The sequence below is a fragment of the Sus scrofa genome, chromosome 16, assembly GCF_054392235.1.
Source record: "Sus scrofa isolate SSC_HxYL_T2T_F1_AM1 chromosome 16, Sscrofa_HxYL_maternal_Yorkshire_Landrace_v2.0, whole genome shotgun sequence".
In the NCBI taxonomy this organism is placed as follows: Eukaryota; Metazoa; Chordata; class Mammalia; order Artiodactyla; family Suidae; genus Sus; species Sus scrofa.
This window is the reverse complement of record NC_139398.1, coordinates 13,359,430-13,382,137: the sequence shown is the minus strand read 5'-3', so window position 1 is coordinate 13,382,137 and position 22,708 is coordinate 13,359,430. Positions and strand designations below refer to the sequence as shown.

The following is a 22,708-nucleotide window of genomic DNA, read 5'->3' as shown; positions in this document are numbered from 1 at the left end:
TTTCCCTTTTTAAGTATCTGTATTAGGTGTTTGTTTTTTTTTTTTGTGGTTTTTTTTTTTTTTTTAGTTATTTTTTTTTAATTTTTATTTTTTTGGTAAATGCTATACTTTCTTGAGTTTGGTGCCTTTCAGAATAGTTCCATCTGCAATTTTACTTTGAATATTTGAATCATCTCAAAAATTCTGCCTTCTTTAAGTAGGTAGTAAACACTTAATGAAACTTGGCCCATATTGTATCAAATTGACTCATTCAAACTCTCTTTTTGCAAGTTAGTGGATTCTTTTTTTTTTTTTTAGTTGAATTTTTTTAAAGTATAGTTGATTAACAATACGTGGCAAAGTGACCCAGTCATACATGTACATATACATTCCCTTTCTTACATTATCTTTCATCATGGTCTATCCCAAGAGACTGGATATAGTTCCCTGTGCTGAAAAGTAGGACCTCCTTGCTTATCCATTCTAAGTGTAGTGGTTGCATCTACTAACCCAGCTCTAGATATTACTGTACTTTAAAGTCTGCCTGTGCACCTTATACATGGCATTCAAAAGATGCTCAAAGGGTCAGTCCCTAGACTAACCAAATTGTGTACTTGTTTGGGTCCGAAAAGTCATTACATTTACTCATTTGAATTTTTTTAGATATTTAGTTCTGTCTTCCAAACCTCTGTGAACATATATGGCTTCATTTTATTTATTTATTTATTTATTTAAAGAGATGACTATGCCAAGGTTGGGTCACTGTGTTTTAAACTGAATTGATCCTCCCTAGATTTTGAACTTATCCAGTCATAGTTATGATCTTCGGGAGAGGAACAAATCAAAAACCTTGCCCGGAGCCAACGCCTGGGGTCCTTTCCTCTTCCTGTCTGTGGTTCTGATTTAGGACGTTTTGATCAATGATAGAACCTCCAACTATCATACACACATATACACATACATACATATATACATGCACACGTGCACATATACTTATATACACATACATGCTACATGCACACACCCACATAAATACATGCATAATACATGCATATAATACACATACACATTAATGCATATATACGCACATGACATATATATATGCGTGTATGTATGTGTGTGTTTTCAGGTTTGTATCCCGTTCTCTCTCTTATCAGAGGTTAAGAATAAAGTCTTGCCTAAAATGTCACTTCCCTTTAAATGTAAAAATCAGTTATTCCTGGTACTGAATAAGAACATCAGCATGCTCACATCAACTCGAATCCTTAATGCTTTTGGCTAGAGGCCATTGTAAAACTTCCAGAACAATAAAACACAGACTTTGGAATACGATTGTAAAATATAAGAAAAAGAAGATTAGACTGAATTCCCAAATGTAAAGCTACAGCATCCCAAGTTAATTTTAACTCATAAAAACTAAAGCATCTGCATGATTATTTACTGCAATTTGAAAGAAGTCTTTGCTCAATGTTGGAAGCAGCTTTCAAAAAAAGAATACTGCAAAACCACAAACTTCCATTTGTACAGTGGTATTTATATCTTTATCTATCTATGTATGTATAGTGAGAGCTGTGTCTATAAATAGGTGGAAAGATAACTATAATGAGAGAGAACTACAGGCAGTAAAATTAAAAGCAAGTAGTTGCTGCCCTCTTGCTGCTCCATACTTGGGTGGGAGAATTGGACTGATCCCACCAAGGACTGCATAAGTTCCAGACTTTCTGGAAAATTAAGAAGGGATGTGTTTCCAAAATGGAGATCTTGGGATTCCTGGGCATGTAACCTGATTGTGTATTGAAGTGAACAACTAAAACATTAGAAGAGATTTATCTGATTTGTATCCCAAATCTGTGGACTTCATTTCAGTTTCATAGAAATCAGATTCTCTCAATTTGAGGGGCAAAAGAATTCACTCCCTGCACATTATAAAAGAGTGTTTAAGAATCTCCAGTGTGTTCCTTCTTTTGTACCTACAGAAACAGGCCAGGTCGCAAACTATGTCTACTCCTCAGATGCAGCAAGAGAACAGTTCCAGCAGTGAGGCAGAATTAGTTCCATTTGGCAGTCGCATTGCAGTACCTTTTTATTTTCATCCAAACATATTCCTCCAACATATCATGGGGAACTTTTATTTATTTTCTCATTTCTGACTACTGAGATCATCCCATCTAGGGAAACTGTAAAACTGTAAAAGTTCCTCTCTGAAGGGTGTGTAGACCTTTCTAGGCAAAAGCAATCCTTTCCTTCACCTTTGCCCTTTTTCTTTTCTTTTCTTTCTTTCTTTTTTTGCTTTTTAGGGCTGCACCCGCAGCATATGGAGGTTCCCAGGCTTGGGGCCTAATCGGAGCTACAGCTGCCGGCCTACACCACAGCCACAGCAATGCCAGTTCCGAGCTGCATCTACAAGCTGCACCACCGCTCACAGCAATGCCAGATCTTTAACCCACTGAGCAAGGCTAGGGATCAAACCCGCAACCTCACGGTTCCTAGTTGGATTCGTTTCTGCTGCGCTATGACGGGAACTCCAATCTTTGTCCTTTTTCTTAAAGTATTTATTCTGTTCTGGGTCTTTCAGGTTTGGTTCCTCTCTGAGCTGACGTAAGCCTGTTGACTCGGGATGTTCCTTCTGGGAAGACAGCCTAGACAAGGGGTGCACAGCCTAGCCAGTGTAATGAGGTTCAGATTTCAGCCTCTAGTTATTTTTCCTTTAGGAGCTTTTTTGGCAGTGCACAAACTGTGCAACTAGACCTGGAGGCTGTGATGTTTTCTCAGTATGTATTTGTGTACATGCCTTTGTCTTGTCTTTCTTCATCATCCTCCTATAGTACAAATATGATTTGTGTGAAGTAAGTTTAATAATTTCCTGCTCACCACATCCAGGTCTTAGTGAAGAGCTCAGATCTTTGAACAATGTTTCTTTGTTTGTAATATATATGATTCCTAAGTGGTATTTATCTAAAAATTATGCTGCATTTTGCTTTCTTCTGAAATATTTCTGCTGTCCATCTTAAACATAATGCTGTACTTGTGAAGCAGGAGGTCAACTCGTCCATTTGGAAGGACGAAGCAAAGGATTAAGAAGGTGAGGCAGGCAAGGCAGAGGGGATTGACTGCCAAGAGTCCTTGTCCCTGAGCTGGTCCCCAAAGACACATCTTACTCAGTTCTCAATTCCACATCAATATTTTAAGATGGAGAGAAGTTGATACGTTTTATTCAATGTATGTGCAATTATGTAAATCTGCCATTATGGAAAGTTAAAACTATCCAGCAGAATAGCCATGCAGGATGTAATATCCCATATAACATTAAAGTATAAAACAAATTACAACACCTGAAAAGAGAGAAAGCCCTTGTATCATTTAGTGTCTTTCCCTTCAAGTGAAATCCCTACAGCAGCAGTCTTGTGTCTGTGCAAAAGTGGTAATAGTTGCACACAGGTCTCCTGGGTTCTGTTTGTATTAGTGGCCTGCTGTATGCTAAAACTAGATACAGTGTTATTTATATCAAGGTATACAACAATGTAAGTGTCATTAGCCCAGTCCTAGCAATGAAGAAATTCAGATTAACTTGCTTCCTATCTCATAGCTACTGAGCACTGGAGCTGAGATTCATGGGCTCAGTTCCTAGCAAGCCCATGTCCTCATCACCATGTCTGTGAGCTACAAAATTTCACTATTGAGATTGTGACTCACAAATATGAACCCAGTTACCTCTAATCTCAATCATGACTTTAGTTGTTCAGCAGAAATCTGGTTGGGGACATTGATTTCCATTTCATCCTCCCGCTCATTAGTTAAAGAGGACCAGCACCTGGAATACTAGAAATCCAGGGGACACAGGAACATTTCAGCCGTTTCCCATTCAGAGGAGCCATCCCTTTATCTGGGGTTCTTCCTTCAAAGCAGTGATTTCACAATGCAATTAGTTTGCTTTCATTTTGCAATTACATTCTTAATTCTGCAATGAAGAGCAGCTTCATACTTCATTCCCTGAACAAGATCTGCTGGAGCAGTTCATCCTGTAGAGGATGGAAAACTAAGTTGTCAATTCCAGCTTTCCCGGTAAGTATCCATCCATGGGGGAAATAGTAAGTCAAAGGAATTAGAGCTGATAATTTGGATGAAAATGATCTCGGGCATCTGAGACTCATGAAATAAGCACATGTTTTTCTGTGATTTTTTAATTTGTTCAGGAGTTTATGTTGTGAAGCTAAGGTATCAATTTTTAAGTCTTCTTAATACAATTAGTCCTGAAAATTCTTTTGATTTTTTTTCAAAGAATGACCCAGCAGTGATTTTTTTCAAATGCTGTTATGACAGTGATACAGTATGTACATAAGTATTTGGTGGACACATGATGTTTTGAATGAAGATATCAATGTTCGCAACCAGTTTCTATGATTATGGAACAGCATTTTCATTAGGAGCTTCAGCTGGGGCATTTGGAGCTGAATGAATTTCCAGACTAAACCTTTTTAATTAACTCTTCTGTAGCTTTGAGATATGTTGGCAGCTAATGGAATTTTTGAAGATGCAGTAGCATCTGGTCTTGAGATGGTTTCTACCTTCTTGGCTCACTAGGAAATGCTTCTTTGGAATATTGCCAATCCAATCCCTTCTACCATCATTAAAATTAATTCCACCAACTAACAAAATTCAAGGACATAACTTAGAGTTGCTTAATGTTATTAGCCATGAATGCAGTGGTGAAATAAAAAATATCTTTAAATGGTATTATTTTACTTGCCTAATATCTTATAATTATTTTCTTATTCTTCCTGAGTCAATTTGTGACTCCTTTCTGTGTTGTTTTATTAGAAATAATCTTTGACTTATTTTACTAATTCAGAGTCTTTGAATTGAATGTACATGTTTTAAGACTTTAAGAGAGTTTAAAATTTGGCTTCATTAGTCTCCCATTTACAAGTAGTATTTTAGACTGGTAATTAATTAAGAATTTTTATCCTGTGTTAATTGAAAGCACATGCATTCTAAACATACACACATGGTCTTAGGAGCACATCATACTTCAGTGTCTGTTCTGGCTTTTATTGCAAAGGAAAAAAAATGTACTTTTCCGGGAATGGATGTCTTCCGGGAATATCTCCATCCTGCTCATAAGCACCTCAGTAGTCAACTTGACTGTATTTTCCATTGAGTACATAGACTGTATTTATTAAAATTTCAGTTGCAGATAGGGATGGAAGATCAAGTTCATGGTTGACTATTTCCTCTTTAGTGAGAAAATATGATTTCTCTTTTAATTACAGATCAGCCTATGGACAGAGAACTTTGGAGTAGTAATAGTGGAGAACATTAAGATAATCTAATTTGTACCTAGACTTTATATTTCAGATCAATTATATAGACACATTTTTCTATAATGTCATGGTCACTTTTTCTCCAGAAAGTCCAAATGCATGGAAGGCCATCTGCAATGACTGGTGGGTGCTCCTTTTGAGTCTTGCTTTCATTAAGACCCAGATTAAAGGCATTATTTCTTTAAAACGAAAATCTTACAAATAGCTAGGAACACTTTGTTTCTTTCCTCACTCCCAAAACTCCCTTCAGCTTATGACTTAATACAACCCTGCTCTTGACCTAATATTCTGGTACTTTATTCCTCAAGTGAGAATAGACTGGAAAAATTTGGCTGCTTTATTTGTTCACATGTGGCTTTTGTCTAAGCAACTGTTTAGTAATCATGGAATGAATTAAAGTAAAAGCACTAATTTGCTTTTCTTATTGTTTACGTCAATTAGAAGGACTTACTTTTTACTCTAAATATTTCTGACTCCAAAAGGTAATAAGAAAAGAAAATGCATACATTTCTGTCTCTGAACTAGAAATCTAAAATTCTTTCTTATTTGGTCTTTCCAATCAGAGAGAAGTAATTGCTTTCCAAAGAGAGAGGAAATGGCTTTCTTTCCATTTTTAGTATTCATTTCTCAATGACCCAGCAAAGATAAAATATGCCAGCAACTTTAGATACATACTTTCATAATATTTTGTAATACACTATAAGGGAAAAGAATCTGAAAAGAACATATAAATATGTATATGCATAACTGGATCACTGTGCTGTACACTTGAAACTAATATGACATTATAATCAACTATACTTCAATTTTTAAAAATCTCTTGTTAGTATATTTTAACAACCTATGAAAATAATTTTGAAATAATTTTATGTTTTGGGAAAATTAATGTTGAGGAATAAACTTCCAAATAGATCACATTAAGGAAAGTCTCAAGATTCAAAAAAGTTGACATTTCCAGAGCTACTCAGGTTATGGGTTCCACCAGAGCCAGTACCTTCATTTAACAAATCAGGAACTTGGAGTTCCTGTCATGGCTCAGTGGAAACAAATCTGACTAGCATCCATGAGGATGCAGGTTCGATCTCTGGCCTTGCTCAGTGGGTTAAGGATCCAGCGTTGCCATGACAGTGGTGTAGGTCACAGACATGGGTCGGATCTGATGTTGCTGTGGTAGCGTAAGCCAGCAGTTACAGCTCCTATTAGATACCTAGCCTGGGAACCTCCATATGCCATGGGTGCAGCCCTAAAAAGACAAAAGACAAAAAAATAAATAAATATATTAATCAGGAACTAAGTTTCTAAAGGCTCTGAGGAGACAGTAAAATGTTAGAATTGTAGTCCCAGTTTTGCTACTTTTTTTTCAGTGCAGACTTTTGCAAAATCTCACGTTTCTGAATTTCAGATTTTCTTCTCTGAAAAGAGAGATCTCTAAGATGTCTTCCAAGGGTATCTCAGAATTTATGCGGCAAAAGACAGTATTCTGCCTTTGTCTAGTACTTTTTTCAAAGAAGCCTCTCCTCATTTTAACTCATTTTTATTATTAATTTTTAAAAAATTATTAATTTCCTAATAACTTTTGTAACATCAGCTTCCTTTGAGTTTATTAGAAAAAAAAAGAATAGTAATAATACCCTTGTAATTCTACCCATAGGAGTTTCTTTTTCAGATGTAATAAACTGACTTTTCTTTTTATTATTTATTTTATATATTTCATGGGAAAAGTTATCATGGTTAGTAAATAAATGTTCCTCGAACAATTCTTTCACCCGGGAGTTGACTACACATTTCACAAACTCAACTGTGTTTTCAAATGCCACTAACTTCTTTTTTATAATTTTTCATTTAGTTTTCTCAAGATTTTTAAATTAAGTTTTGCTTTTAGTAGTATTCATCCTACATATACTTATGTACTTTGAGTGTGTTTTACTTTATTATCACCTGGATAATTTGGGGTCATTAGAACCAAAACAGGCATAACTCATTCTATTTTGCTGCTTTTTATTGCACATTCCAGATACTGAATTTTTTATTAATTGAAGGTTTGTGGCAAACTTGCATCGAGCAAGTCTCTTGGTGCCATTTTTCCAACAGCATTTATACCCTTCATGTTTTTTGTGTCACATTTTGATAATTTTTAAAATATTTCAAACTTTTTCATCAATATTATATTTGTTATGGTGATCTGTGATCAGTTACTATTTCAAAAAGGTTATGACTCACTGAAAACTAAGATGATGGTTAGCATTTTTTATCAATAAAGTATTTTTACTTAAGCAATATGCATTTTTTTCGGACATTATGCTATTGCACACTTACTAGACTACAGTGTAAACACAACTTTTATGTATTATGTTTATATGTTATGGGAAACCACATAAATTTGTGGACAAAACTTGCAGTATCTTTAAGGTTTCCTGTAGGCAGATTTTTATAAATTAATGAAATACAAATGGACTTTTTTTTAATCTTTTTTAGGGCCGCACCCATGGCATATGGAGGTTCCCAGGCTAGGGGTTGAATTAGAGCTGTAGGTGCTGGCCTATACCACAGCAATGCCAGGCAGGTCTGAGCCAGGGATCAAACCTGTGTCCTCATGGATACTAGTTAGATTTATTTCTGCTGAGCCACGATGGGAACTCCCTAAACTGACTTTTAAAATATTTATATTTAGAGCTTTCCTATTCCCCTAAAATTCTCTTCCCTATGTCAAGATTGCAAAAATATTCCCTTATAACAAGAATAATGCAGCAACTGGATTTTTCATATATTACTAGTGGGAATATAAAGTGATATAATCATTCTGGAGAACGCCTTGATAATTTGTTATAACTTTAATCATATATCTACCATGTGACCCAGCAATTCTACTTCTATATATTTACCCAAGAGAAATGGAAATTGTAAGTCAAAAAAGAGATTTGTACCAGAATGTCGCGGTAGCGTTATACGAGTAGCCCCAAGATGGAAACAACCAAAATGCCTATGATGATAAACATATTGTGGTAAATACTGTGATAAAGCCATAGAATGAAATGTCACCCATTAATTTTATATGTATACACAGACACACACACACGCACACTTCTGGGACGTACAGTGTACAATAACATGTGTGAATCTCGAAAAATCACTTTGCTGAGCAAAATACCCAGGACAGAATTTATTTATGATTCCATCTATATAAAGTTCAAGCACAAACAAAACTACTCTTTGTTGACAGAAAGCAATAGTAGTTGATGCATGAATAAAAGAAACATGACGATACTTTTAGATGTGATAGGAATGTTCTATCTCTTGACTCAAGTGTGAATTTCCTGGTTGTGTGTATTTAGCAACCTATCAAACTATATACTTAAGATCGGTGCATTTTACTTCAGTCAAATTTTATCTCATATTTTCAAAAAGATAAATAACTACTTTAAGAAATTTAGTTTGACCTGGAAAAGCCAAAGAAATTAGAAGAAATAACTTGAACTCCCCCTTTTCTGACTTTTAAAATTCTTTCTAGCTTATTTTCTGCCATTTAAATCCTATCGGTCTTCCAAGCCCATTTCAAATGTTTTTTTTTTTCCCCCTAGGAATTACAGTAGATATAGGTGTGTCTTCTTACAACAACTATCAGAAATTATTGTCCCTCACAGCTATTTATGTACATGATATATCTGCAAACATAAATGTACAGTGCTTAAGGCAAATAATTCACCTGTTCATTCAAGAAAAAATAATTGAACCAGACATCAAGCTGAGTGTTATTGAATCTAAGGAGAAAAGATACTGTATTTGTCTCCAAGGCTATTTTTATTGTGAATGAATTTGTTCACTGAATGAATCTAGTAATAACATTTAATCCTCAACATTTATTTTACAAAAATGAAAATATTACCTAGCAAACTCAACAAAACTTTACCAGGCATTAAGGATAATAGTGATGTCCAATGGGATATGGCTTATGATTTCAAGGCTCTTAGTGTTAACATGCAAGTCAAACAACTAAATAAGGAATTGCGAAAATTTAGACATGTATCAAACGCTAGATGAGGTTAAAAGAAGCAGACTGGGGAAGTGCCCTGGAGGGAAGGACTTTTAAATTGAGACTTGAAGAAAGAATATTAGAGTAAACCTTTTAACCTTACAATATTGCTGAGATTCCACTATTTTTGACCTACAGAAATGGCAGTTACATATGTCTCAAGCTAATATCTGCAAGAGCAGTGTTTCTGGCAAGAGGACATGTGGAAAGGTCCTAAAGGAAAACAAATCATGATGCATTTAAGGAACTGAACAATTTGGTTCAGTTCTGCTAAGACTGAACCCTAAGGTGAGAGTGGAAACTCAACAATTACAAAGGCAGGCAGCTGTTATTTCAGAATGGCAATGAGAAGAAACAAACATCAGAGAACAAGAGAGAGGGAAAAAAATTCTAACGTATCCAGCCTTAATTCATGAAGTAATAGCTGTCATCACAACTGCATTTGGCCATCCCGTGTCCTAAACTGGATTTTCTGGAGGGGCCATTACATGTGCCCTTATTCCCAAGTTCCCTGTTCCAGTTCTAGCTGTAGAACCATTTAAGAGCTGGTGCTCTCGCATTAATGGACATGCTAAGACTGGGAAGTTGTAATGCACTAGACAAATAATATAATTATGCCTGTTTGTCTAGTGTCTACACCTAAGCTTATTCTTCTATAGGACTTACTGGCTCATTTTAAGAGCATACACTATGTTAAGAATATTTGTAAGAAAATAGCCTATCCGTTGTGCATAGTCCACTGAAATGAATTTTTTAACTTTTTATGAAAATGTTAAATGGTTCTTAAATGCCATTATACTCACCATTTAATGGTAATATTCAACCATTACAGATCTCTCAATTCTTTTCACTTACTCTTTGAAATAAAAGTGACACTTGTTTTTATTACCCAGAACTTCGATTTAGCAAAATTTAAATTCTGTACCTCTTTTCAAAACACAATTTTAGCAGCCAGTAATGCTGATTGTCAGGAAATGTATTCATATAGCGTGGCGTAAATTTTTAATTCACTAATTTGTCACTTCCTCCCATCCCCAGGCAGCCATCATTTATGGAGAGCTTAGGAGCTGAGTGCACAGAGCCAGAGGGCTAAAGTGACTTCGGGACGTTGACTGTGATGTTTTTAGGGCCTTGACAAAGATGAGGGATGTCAGGTTTTTCGGTTTAGTGCGTTTCCCACTGAGTACAGCAATTCAACAGGGCAGAGAGAGACAGGAAATAAGAGCTTTCCAATAATGGATTCTGTTTATTTGTTGGTTGTCAGTAATTTGACTTGACTTCTTGTGATCCGCTCTAGAACAGCCGATGAACTCAGAATGCATCACCACCATCAAGCTACTGTAAAATGCCTTGTGTGCAACCAGGCTTTCCTTAATGCCTGTTTCTTTCTTCTTTCACCTCTGCTTGCAGTGATTATATTCTTTGTTTTCTGTGGGAGGTTTGTTGAACTAAACTCATGTGTGTCAATATGAACACTTATATATACAAGATATTTTCAGGAAATGTTTGTTATTCTCATTTGCTGAAAAAGATATACTAACGCAAATTTTACCTTCTTTATTAAACGTGAAGAGAAAGTTTACTGTAACTTGTGGTTATAGATGTTCAAAATACATTTTTTATGTTAACTAGCAAATAAAGATGAATCCAGTAATTTTTTTAAAAATAAATATTTTACTTTAGTAATAAAAATAAACATTCTCTGGGATGATGATTTTGAGAAGATGATTTTTCACCTACTTTAAAGATTATAAACATCTATATGGCAAAAGTCATGAAATTAATAAGAAGTTGAGAACTATGTCTAGATACTCATGTTGCAACAGAAGAAAGGGTGGGGGAAAAACTGTAATTGTAATGTATACATTTGAGGATAACCTGACCCCCTTGCTGTACAGTGGGGAAAAAAAAAAAAAAAGAAATTAATAAGAAGTAACCCAGGTATTTATGTCATTTAAAATGTAAAGCATTAAATGAGTATTTTTAAGTAAGTTCAATAGGAGTATTCAAAATATTTTAAAAATATATTTTGATTAGATTACATTTAAAATATACTTATGAGGAGTTCCTGTTGTGGACTCAACGGGTTATGAACCTATGCTCCATGTTCTGAAAGACCGAGAGCACATATAGCTGTGGCTCTCCTCTTCCCCTTTGTGTTGGTCATTTGGGAAATTACTGGAAGGTAGTAGTTCCAGAGGAGAGATTATGATACAGGTTTGGTGCTCTGCCATCAGCGTCTAGTTTTCCATGCAGTGCCATCCCTAGTGACATTAAAAACGGTGAAAATACAGAAGATTTGTAAGAAGGCTTTCGTTCTTACCTCTGTGATTGTCTTTTCAGCTATTATGACACATTCTACAAGATTTCTTGATCTCACAGAAATATGTCATTGGAAGGACTTCAGATAATAGTGACAACTGGCACTTCTTCCTCAAAGTTCCCCCCCCCCTTTTTTTTTTCTCTTTACGGCTGCCCCTGTGGCATCTGGAAGTTCCCAGGCAAGGGGGTCGAATCAGAGCTGCAGCTGAGGCCTGTGCCACAGCCAAAGCAATGGGATCCAAGCCACATCTCCAACCTACACTGCAGCTTACAGCAATGCTAGATCCTTAACCCATTGAGCAAAGTCAGGGGTCGAACTTACATCCTCACAGAGACAATGTCAAGTCATTAGCCCACTGAGCCACAATGGGAATTCCCGTCTAAGTTTTTAGAATGAAACATAGCAGGGCGGAGTTCTCAGGGGAGCGGACTTGAGAACCGTGCCATGACCAACCTCGTGAGTGTAGGAAGCCACTGGATGATTTCAGAGATGTGGAAATGCGAAAAGCGTGCATCTCAGAACTGTTAGAATATGGGAATTTTACCATTCATTCTTTTTGATGTTCTTATGGAGAGAAAGTCAAAGATATAAATTGTTTATCTTACAATGTAAAGCTGTGCTTTAAAGCTCATCTGTGTAGGAGAAGGAAGGTTGCGGGCTTTCCTCTCTGTAGATTTCTATCGTTCATGGGTCAATAGGAGCTATACTTATCTCTTGAGATCTTGAGCTGAGAGCTAGGGGGTTTTTTGGTGGTGACAGCATGATGTAGGTTTGGAATAACTTTTGTGGTGACTTGTACAGAAAATCCGAATCACAAAGGACCTTCAACAGATGCTCTGAAGACCAAATGAGGTTGTGCAGTGGCTCTAATCCATGTTAGTATGACATTTTTCCCTGGCAGTGCTCAGCAGAAAGTGTAGAAGCAGAGGTGAATTGAGGTGATCGGAGATAGAGGTTTTATAGATCAAGCTTCAAAGAAAAGTCTCCTGAGGTCCACACTACTCTTGTGAAATTGAGTGTTTTGTGAGACCACTTGCAAAGGGTGACCTTGTAAACAGAATTAAGGAAAGAGCAGAGAAGTAAAATTACTTGTTGGTTATATTTCTGGATAAGGTGCATATCAATCAAAACTAAAAAGCATGCCTAAATATAGATTTAAAAGGTCCAACTTCATCTTACTTGATATGTTCAAATTCTTTGACTTCAATCCATAATGTCTTGTCAATTTATAAGTGTTCACTTTTTGTGTAACTCTAAGTTCTAAAATCCTGACCAGTTGTGGCTCAGTGGTTATGAACCCAGCTGGTATCCGTGAGGATGTGGGTTCGATCCCTGGCCCTGCTCAGTGGGTTAAGGATCTGGCGTTGCCATGAGCTGCAGTGTAGGTCACAGACGCAGCTCAGATCTGGCACTTCTGTGGCTGTGGCATAGGCCGGCAGCTGCAACTCCAATTCAATCCCTAGCCTGGGAACTTACACAAGCCTCAGGGGCAGCCCTAAAACAAACAACAACAACAAACAAACAAAAACAAGAAGAAAAAAACCCTGAATGAGGCTTGGAATGAAATTATTCAGAGCTACTTTAAAGCTAAAATGATTTCTTAATAACTAAATGAGAGTAGGCTGCTGCAGATACAGCCTTTACAGTTCTGTTACATAAGTCTGTTACCTCCCATGCTAAATATGAAATGAGTTCATGTCATCAGTGAAGAAAAGAAAAATGAGAAGGTTGGAAACCTTGGAGCCTTATTTGCAGCCATTTCAATTACTGAAACTACAAGTGTGTGTAGCATTTACTTTCTGGGTATCTGTACATGAAATGTATGAGAGCTCCTTAGGGCTGCTTCTAGTGCATTTGTGTGGCTCGCATTTGATTCCTAAGCTCTGAATGAAAATAATTATTCAACGCAGGCAAAGCCCTCAGCCATTTGGATTGTGATTTCTTTCAGCCAAAAACACATAACCTTGAGCTGCACAATGAATGTCTTCCTTAAAAATTACCTATAAACATAATTTATTATAGAAGGATTTTAAGTGAACTTGGAAGGATTAATCCTGACAAGAATAAGAATATATTTCTCCTGTCTCTCCTCTGTATTTACAAATACCAGTTGCTGTCTAGGTATGGAAAGTAGAGTTCTCCTGGGTGATACATAGCTTTATTTTCAATTGAATATGTAGCCTTATTTTGTAGGATGGGGGAGAGATTTAGTACCTGTTAATAGTGAAAGATCCAGGAAATGATAGTCATTAACTGACTGAATGTAAGAATCTCAATGTTGGAGTTCCCGTCGTGGCGCAGTGGTTAACGAATCCGACTAGGAACCATGAGGTTGCGGGTTCGGTCCCTGCCCTTGCTCAGTGGGTTAACGATCCGGCGTTGCCGTGAGCTGTGGTCTAGGTTGCAGACGTGGCTCGGATCCCACGTTGCTGTGGCTCTGGCATAGGCTGGTGGCTACAGCTCCAATTCGACCATTAACCTGGGAACCTCCATATGCCATGGGAGCGGCCCAAGAAATAGTTAAAAAGACAAAAAAAAAAAAAAAAAAAAAAAAAAAGAATCTCAATGTTATCTTTTAATAGATTAAAAAGTTTGTATCCTTCAGAAATCCCAAAATAGTAGTTTTTTTACTAGTGAAAAACTAGAGGCATTACCACTAAATTGGAATACAAGAAAAGGATGCCTAATGCAAAACTCTTTTCTGTTTATTTGAAATTGTTTGGGAAATGATAACCAAAACAATTTTTTATGGTCTTTTTGTCTTTTTAGGACTGTACTCACAGTATATGGAGGTTCCCAGGCTAGGGGTCCAATCGGAGCTGTTGCCACCAACCTACAGCAGAGCCACAGCAACGTAAGATCCGAGCCGTGTCTGCAACCTACACCACAGCTCATGGCAATGCCAGACCCTTAACCCACTGAGCAAGGCCAGGGATCGAACCTGCCTTCTCATGGATGCTAGTTGGGTTCGTTAATCACTGAGCCACGATAGGAACTCTAATAATTTTTTAAAAGAATATAAAATGATAACTTTGAATATTGAGAAAGAAAACCTAGCTTTATTTTGATGACTTCCCTTAATAACCTAAGATAATCAAATGATAAATGATTGGAATTTATAACTTTTCAACAGATTAGTACAAAAATATACCAAAACCAATGCTTTCCTGTAGACTAACAATAACAAGATAAAAATAGAGTGAGAAGAGTTTCCACTGTAAATATCAATAATATATGAACAGGTAGAAATACTTTATCCATGATTTGAGAGAGAAGTCTGAGAACTTAGTAACTAAAGTCATGGGTTCTGGAGCCAAGAGAATGTGATTAAAATACCAGCTTTGTCAGGTATTGGCTAGGCTATATGAAGTCATTTAATGTGAAGGGCCATCTCTGTGCCTTGGTTCCCTGTCTGTGAAATGGAAATAATAATGCCAACACCATAGGGTCACGGTGAGAATTAAATTAGTTAATCTGTGTAAAGCAATTAAACAATACCCACAATGTGGTCAGTACTCTGTAAATATTACTTTCATTAATAAAATAAAACTCTAAGGAAGAACATAAGCAAATCACTGGAAAAGGAATAATCGTAATACCAAATAGGAAGACTTAGCATTCAACACTGTCGGTCTTCCCCACATAAATCTATAGATTTCATCCAAATCGAAGCCCAATCTCAACAAGAGTTTTTATAAGGCGAGTGATGCACTGAAGTCAGGTAGGGCACATGTTCAAGAATCAGGCATTCTGGGTTCCTGCCTTAATGGTCGCAGCCTTTACTCTCCTAATCTGTAAAGTGAGTATAATGAGGAAGTGTACCTCATACAATTAAATTGGATTATCCATGTCAATAAAGCCTTTGACCCAGTGTCTGATCCATGGAAGGCAATTCATGAGTAATAGTTGGCTGTTATTAATATTTTTTGGGGAAAGTGTTTTACTGAAGAAGTAATTGCGTAGGAGTAGGAAGATGACTTAAAAAAAACAAGGATAGAAGATAATATGAGAAAAAGAATGTGTATATGTGTGTGTGTATTTATATATGTAACTGCATCACTTTGCTGTATAGCTGAAATTGACAGAACATTGTAAATCAATTAACATACACAATTTTTAAAATAACCTCCTCCCCCCAAAAAAAGAAAAAATAAGGGAGAAAAGGGGATGAGTCAGGGGGGTTTTTCTCCTGGACTGTCTGCAGCAGTTAGGACGATGTGGCACAGGTTCTGTGATGAGCAGAGGAACAGAGCTGAAGATAAAGTTTTAAACAGATGGCAGTGATCACACACAGGAGCACCTAAGGGTCTGCTCTGTATCAGTACTCCTTTTACATGTAAATTAAGTGCCATACCGAAAGGCAGTGATTGCTATTCCCCTGAACCACAGAGGAGAGGCACAGGGAGATTGAGTGGCCTGTGGTCCGCTGAGTGTGTGGGGTCAGATCTGGGCAGCTGGCTGCAGAGTCCACAACCTTCTCCAGGGCACTAGGAAATTTTCCTCTTTGGTAGAGTTGAAATTTTGAATTGTAGGAGAATATTTAAAGAGTGCCATAAATAGTACTAGGATAACTCATCACCTGGGGGACAAAAAAAATGTATATCCTTGCTTTCTAGGAAAACAAATTCCAGATCCATTAAAGGTTTCAGTATGCTAGATAAATCTAAATAAACTTGGGAAGAATAATCATGGAGGGGGGGGAACCTTCCAGAATGGAGCAGAGTGTAAAGCTGAAGGCAGATGAGTCTTTTACTTCTCTTCTCTGAAAAATGGATGGATCAGTGGCTTCATTGGCATCAATTAGCAAGAGTCGATGAGCTTGGAGGAAGGAGTTTTTGAGGAAGATGTCTGTGCAGCCATCCCTAAAAAGTGACAGCTGAAGCATGGAGATTATCAGGGCGGGACAAAACTGCCTAGCCTTGGTGGCCTCTATAGCGAGAGAAAACCCAGGTGGAATCCAGTTCTATTCAGTTCACTTTATCGCAGTAATATGAGCACCTGCTGTGTGCACAGTGTGGTGTTACAAATACAGCAAGAAAAAAAAATCAGTGCTTTTCTGTCCTCATGGAGCCAGTTCACAGCCTACCGGGAGAGGCAAAAATTGTATAAGAAATTATATGGTATGCTAAGTGCCATGCTGGAAGTCCAGGGTGCTGTAGGATAATAAGGACATGTAATCCAGATTTGGCACTTACAGAAGGCTTCCCAGAGAAAACAAAGTCTAGGCAATGATCTAAGAGTTAAGTAGGAGGAGTTCCTATCTTGGCTCAGTGATAATGAACCCAACTAGTATCCATGAGGACATGGGTTTAATCCCTAGCCTCGCTCGGTAGATTAAGGATCTGGTGTTGCCATGAGCTCTGGTGTAGGTCTCAGATTCGGCTCAGATCCTGCATTGCTGTGGCTGTGGCATAGGCCAGCAACTGCACCTCTGATTTGACCCCTAGCCTGGGAACCTCCATATGCCAAGGGTGTGGCCCTAACAAGACCAAATGAAAGAAAATAAAAGTTAAGTAGGAGGTAGCCAAGCATTCCTGATCCTCTTCCCATTTCTGTTTGTGAACACAACTATATTTTATCCAGAGAGTGAAGACAGAAACCTAGACTTCTAAGGAAGTAGGCAAATAAGTGACTAGATACATAGGCTCACAATCAGGAGCAAGATCTTGGCTGGATGAGTAGAACCAAGGCATCATCAAGCCAGCAGCCAGTGATGGACAGCATGATAGAAGAGACTGTTAAGAGACCGAGTGTCGAGTTAGAACAGGTCCTGATCAGGCTCCTCCCGAGGATCACCACCAGTTCTGGGACAGACAGAGAAACCCAGAAAGTATAGTGAGAAAGAGAAAAGGTCACGCTAGGAAAACCCTAGGAGAGTGAGGGGTCCTGGGAACGAGGGGATGAGGAGTTCAGTGGTTCCGGAGAGGTGAAGTGGGATCACCACTGCTGCGCAGAAAGAGGATTGGAGGGCTCTGTCTGCAGAAGGATTCATCTGGAAGCCAGACTGCAGGGGGCAGAGTGGTGGGTGGAAAGGAGAGGCAGGGGCCAGGTGACCAGGGGACTGAGAAGTATTTTAGGGAGCACTGAGGTTGGAGTCTTAGGAACAGCAGTCTGTTCAGTTGAGCTATTTTTCCAGCAGAAATCATGGAGTTGGAACTCAGACCTGGAGAAGGCAGACAGCCTAACTGGATGTTTTGCTAGCCTCGTGATGAAAGGAAAATGGACAAAGGGGTAGAGGTCCTTGAGGAAAGCTGGCTGAGGTTTTTCATTCAGCCTGGAGTTCAGCTAAGGAATGACCGTAGTGCAGAGCGCCAGAGACACTGGCTGAGCAGAAATGATGATGGGATGGGGGGCAGTTGTCACGGGTGGGACTCATGCAGGAGTACAGGAGGGATTTTCATAGACACAGTGAACTGGAAGTGCCGGGAGAGAGGCTCAACTGGAATAGAAGACGGAAAAGGAGAAGACTGTCTCTATGAAAATCCCTTGGACTTTGTGACTTGGATACACACAGCTTCGGCGTCCTGGAGACATTACCGGGTGGGTTGGGGGAGATGGTCACTTCTAAGGAGGAGAGCACCCAGTGTGACTGGGGACCCCGAGTCAACGGCTTTGTGAGCATCGAGAGGCCAAGCAGCTGAGGGCTTGGACTCCAATAGGCAGGATCCTCAGCCATCCTCGGGACAGCTGGGTCAGTAGCTCTTTCCTTGGGCATGCTTAGGCAGTATAAATTTGGGGAGACGATCCCTATCTTAACAGATAGGAACATAAAGACAAATTGAACAAAAATGTTATTAAATCTTGATTAAAATTGGGTCCCAAGAAGTGGAAAGCCAAGAATTTCCAGGCGTCATTGGTAAATGTTAATTGGAAAGTATGTGTCAGAATTTTTAAATTAGTCTGTGAGTAGTTCCCCTGCTGGATATTTCTTCTAAGAAAAGTGTTCAGGCAAGAGAGCAATGCTGCATGCTTAAGACCATGCGTCTATTTCAGTGAAATGGTTAAGGGCAGACTATAGCAACTGACCCACCTGGATGTGAATCTCAGCTTTGCTGCCTGCTGTCCTTGGGCAACTCCTCTAAATCTCTAATTCTTAATTTTCATTATCTGTAAAATGGGTGCAATAGCTATGACTACTGAGAAAGTTTTGAGGGAAACTGTAAAACTCGGAACACAGAAGCTGGAACATCACAGGGTAGGTGTTCAACTTATTTTAATTATGCAAATAAAAAAAAAGGAAAATAAAAGCAGAGGGAGAGGGAGAGGAAAGAACTGAGGAAGAGAAAAGACAAGGGAAAAGAAGAAATTATTCACAGCTTACTGGTGAAATAAAAACATAATACTGGTATTGTGTTGATGAGATGAATACTCTATTATGTATTTATGCATATTCACAACAATGATTGGTGAATTTTTTGTTAATTTTACAAAAGCAGATTATGAAACTAGATAAATAGTATGATCCCATTTAAAGAAATTTGAACATTATAATTTTTATAAAAAGTATACATACAGATGAAGTTTTATATTGTATTTTTCATAGGTGATGGGATGATCATTTTCTTCTTAATATTTTTTTCTGAATATTTTATAGTAAGGAGGTAATACTTAGATGATCAGAAAGCACAAGAAACTTATTTCCCTATTTCTAAAAAGGGAAATGAGTAATTCTGTATTACTCATTCACCCAAGTGAATGAGTAATACAGAAAATGTGTTGGGAAGTACTACTGATTTTTTCTTATCACATCAAGAGAGTCCCAATTTATTGAAAGGCGGTAATGATTATTGACATGTTCAAATATATCTATCAAGAATTGTTAATATATGGTTTAATTTAGTAGAAGTAACTATAGAAAATTATTTTAATGTCTCTTCTTTTAAAAAGTGCTATGAAGGCATTTCCATTGTGGCTCAGTGGTAAGGAACCTGACTAGTATCCGTGAGGACACAGGTTTGATCCCTGGCCTCCCTCAGTGGGTTAAGGATCCAGTGTTGCCGTGAGCTGTGGTGTAGGTCATAGACATAGACAGCTCAGATCCCACGTTGCTGTGGCTGTGGTGTAGACTGGCAGCTGTAGCTCTAATTTGACCCTTAGTCTGGGAACTTCCATATGCCAAGGGTGAAGCCATAAAAGGAAAAAAAAAAAAAGTGCTATGAAGATGACCACAATTTCTGGGGTATAGTTTGTGTTATAGACATCTGTATCATATTCTGTTGGTTCATGATATAATAAATATGTGGAAGGAATTATTACAGCTCGAAGCTTATATGTCAGAGAAAATTAATAGTTGGCATCATGATAGTTTTACACTTATTTGCTGTCGAAGTAAATTGCTTCTCTGGTTTCTGTACTTGAATAAAATATCCATTAAAATGGGTTTATTTTAAAGTTTGATTTATAGATGGCAAGTATCAATTGTCTGATTTTATGCATGAAGGGCCAATACAATGACAATCATGTGTAATGACCTTTGTCATTGTGTATTTATAAATCCAGCAGAATTAAAAAAAAATCCATTGCAAGGTATCACTCATACCATTTGATTGTTGCTACAGTTAGAAGGAACAATTACAGCTGTTTACTTAAAACATGCTCTAGATATTTACAGCGAGAAACAAGTTAATGTACTGTCATACCTATTCCACAAAGTGACACTTTGCTACCTGTGTCCCATATCTGGCATGACTTGTTCCCATCAGCCCTTCAAATCCTATTATCTAGGTTGTTTTCACTTTTTCCTATTGATCCACTTATCGATTCAACTATTAATGAACCTTCCCACTGAGGAGAAGACTGCCAAAAGTAATGAAGTTGGCCCCTAGACTAAGTGGTTTTCCTGTACTTCGTGCACTGAATATTTAAGAAAAAAAAATCAAGGGGCTACTTCCCATCATTGGCCTATCTTGTATATGTGACCTCTGGAGTGTGTCATTTTTTAACATTCCCCCCCAGACAAAAAATTATTCTCAATAACAATTGTGAGATCAGATTAGTAATAACGATGACCAGAAAAGAGGTGCAATTGAAAATTTCTTCGTACTTCAAACATATATTCAAACTGGTAAAAGCAAATAAAATAAGTTATCACTTCATATTCCTTAGTTACATTAGTGCATTTTTAAGGAAAAAATTAGAAAAGAAACATTTTACTTTTTGATGTCTCGTAATAAGGTAGAATATAACAGTTTGATAGGAAGTTATCATGAAATCAGAAAAGTAACAATTTTCAAATAATTTTCTAAAGTTGCAGTAGAAAACAAGGAAAATAATACACTAAACTAATATTTAAATAATTTAAGAATTACAACACTTAAATAAACATAAATATTAATATGAACTAAAATTTGCATATGCACACAATTATGCCTTACAGTTTGCAGTCTCCTTTGCTGTTTTAAATTTGAAGCCCAAGTAAAATGCCAAGGGTTTCCTTAGAATGTAACTGAAGATCTGTTTCTTCCCTGTACTATCCTAACTTTGAATCTAAAGATAGGACCCTGTTGTATCACAAGGGCTGGAGACACAAACTGCATCCAAATCAAGTTCAAACAGTCTGGACCATTATGAACTTCCTCCCGCAATAAATATATGCAGCTGAGTCTGCAGCTTTTAGGGGTTGACTGATAGCAGGAAGTTATATATCTTACACACAATTAAAATCTCACAGTAACCGCAGCAATCAATTTAGAGTTTAGACCTACAGAAAATGTTGGGGTTGAGGAGTGGTTTTTTTGTGATATTGTTTAGAGTTGCTGACCCGTGATATACATGGTGAATTCCAGCTAGTTGTTTCTTTTAATTAAAAAAAATTTAAATTGTAGATAATTTATAATGTTCTATTAGTTTCAGGTATCAGCAAAGTAATTCAGTTATGCATATATATAATACAGTCTCTCTTATACCTTATTCTACTCTTTTTTAAGATATATGATTAGATTAGCATCTTCCAACCAAATATATAATTCGATTTATTATAATAATCATTATTTATTTTCTGCTCTCTGCTGCTAGAATCTAAGTTCCATGAGGACAGGGATTTTTGTATGTATCCATTACTGATACTGTCCAAACACGTGAGCAGCATCTGACATGTAATAGTGCTTAGTCACTGCTTGTTGAATAGCTACACTTTGATTTTTATTATGTGTAGTTGGTGTACAAAATTGTTTTCAAGACTGTGTATTTTTTTCAATTTTAAGACAAAATTTCCCTGATCTTAACATGTCATACTTGTACAATTTAATATTCATGGAGAGTAACAAGCAACAATTGCCTTATTAAGCCTTTTTGAGAGGAAGGTGTGATTATAAAGAAAAGGGGATGTCATGGAATCAGTGAACAGCTCTATTGTTTTAAACCTCTAAGTTGTTTTACATTACCTAAGCGAATTCTTTCAATAATATTGTGTGAGGAAAAGATTTTTTCCTTTCACTCTTGTTCTGAGAAGGAAGTAGATGCCAAAAGAGATTACACAACTTTTCTTTTTGTTGTTGTTGTTGTTTTAGGGCCGCACCTGTGGCACATGGAGGTTTCCAAGATAGGGGTCAGATCAGAGCTGCGGTTGCCTGCCTATATCACACCCACAGCAGTGCGGGATCTGAGCGGCATCTGCAACCTACACCACAGCTCAGGGCAATGCCAGAGGATCCTCAACCCACTGAGCGGGGCCTGGGAGGGATTGAACCTGCCTCCTCATGGATGCTAGTCAGATTTGTTTCCGCTGTGCCATGATGGGAACTCCAGATTACACAACTTTTCTTTCTTTCTTTTTTTTTTTTTTTTTTTGTTGTTGAATTTTTATTTTTAGGTATTTGATTTTTTCATTTTTTATTTATTTTTTTTTAATTTTTTTGTCTTTTTGCCATTTCTTGGGCCACTCCCGCGGCATATGGAGGTTCCCAGGCTAGGGGTCGAATCGGAGCTGTAGCCACCGGCCTACACAGAGCCACAGCAACTCAGGATCTGAGCCACATCTGCAACCTACACCACAGCTCATGGCAACGCCGGATCCTTAACCCACGGATTGAGGCCAGGGACCGAACCCGCAACCTC

General features: G+C 37.5%; 1 protein-coding gene across 9 annotated transcripts in view; it reads left to right on the top strand.

Annotated features, from left to right (window-relative positions):
• Window positions 1-22,708, top strand: part of CTNND2 (catenin delta 2) — a 1,014,682-nt gene that overhangs the window by 243,286 nt on the left and 748,688 nt on the right. The gene's annotated exons all lie outside the window — the stretch shown is intronic.